Consider the following 1,373-nt stretch of genomic DNA (forward strand, 5'->3'; position numbering starts at 1 on the left):
CAGACAGATTTAACTATGACTTTTGAAAGGGAATTGAATCAGCACCTAAACTTAATGTGATGCATTATGTGATGGATGAGATCACTCACTCAGCAGGACTACAAAATATAAAAAAATTATCAGAGTTCTTGAGGAAGTAACAGATGAGGTGGATAAAGAGAAATCTGTAGATGTGGTGAACGTGGATTTCCAAAGGATATTTAATAACGTGCCATATTCCTTCACAAGACAAGAGCACAAGTGTAAGGATAACATTAACATTGATAAAAGTTTGTTTAACTAACAGGAAGCAGAGAGTTGGGATCAGTGTTTTTTTCCAGTTCTCCTTCTCTTTTCCTAAACCTCTCCTGTATTCTCTTGAAAGTATTCACATCCTTCCTAAAGTGCAGTGCCCAGAAGTTCTTCCTACCAAGGTATATCACTTCATACATCTCTGAATTAAATTTTATTTGTCACATTTCCATCCATTCCTTTGGGCTGTTATATCCCCTTGAATCCTATCACTATTCTCTCTGTTTGTAACACAAGGACAGAGGTTAAAAAGCTAGTTTCAACTGTACAGGAGTGGACCAGTTGGGCTAAGTTCTATCATGTGCACCAAGCTGGGTTACAGCATGATGTCCTATGGAGGCCACAGTTGAAGAGCAATACCCTAGTCATCCTGTGTTGCAGTTAAAGACTTTCTCTGTTGCAAGCCAATTTAAAAGGAAATAGGACAACAAAGGATTCTCTCTCACCCTGAACTCTGGAATTCAATCACTGTTAAAATACATCAAATCTACTGAACCTTAACCAATCCAGAAAGTAAGGTTCCTGAAGCTGACTGCTTACCTACCTAAGTCAACACAATCAGTAAGCTCCACTGTAAAGGCCACACTGTTTAACTATCTGATCTTCAGAGATTGATTTTGTTTTTAAACTTCTATCCTTTTGGACTTGCCTCTTATTTCTAATCTGTGTATGTGTGTTGGATTAGTATTCTTCACAAGTATAGTTACTACTAATCTAATTTTGTTAATTCAAGAAAGCCTGATTGAATTAGCTCCTTTAAAGACGTAAGCAAATTTGGATCTGGGAGAAAGGTATCCACAAACAAAGAGATCCTTTTCAAATGACCTTGCTGCAACCAACCGAGTGGGTGGGTGAATAAAGAAAGGGAGCCAGTTCGCCGCCCTCACCTTGGAGATTACTAATGTGGGTATTGTTAGGGCAAAAACGAAATAAAAACTGAGAAATGAATTTAAATAAAGAGACTACTGTCATTCCAAAATTTTATAAGAGTGACTTTACATTCCTCCCCAGACATAAACATTTCCCTCATTATTGGCACACTTATTGTTCCCTTCCCTTTATAAGTGTTGGGATTGCCCATG

Source organism: Chiloscyllium plagiosum, chromosome 2, assembly GCF_004010195.1.
Source record: "Chiloscyllium plagiosum isolate BGI_BamShark_2017 chromosome 2, ASM401019v2, whole genome shotgun sequence".
Classification (NCBI taxonomy): Eukaryota; Metazoa; Chordata; class Chondrichthyes; order Orectolobiformes; family Hemiscylliidae; genus Chiloscyllium; species Chiloscyllium plagiosum.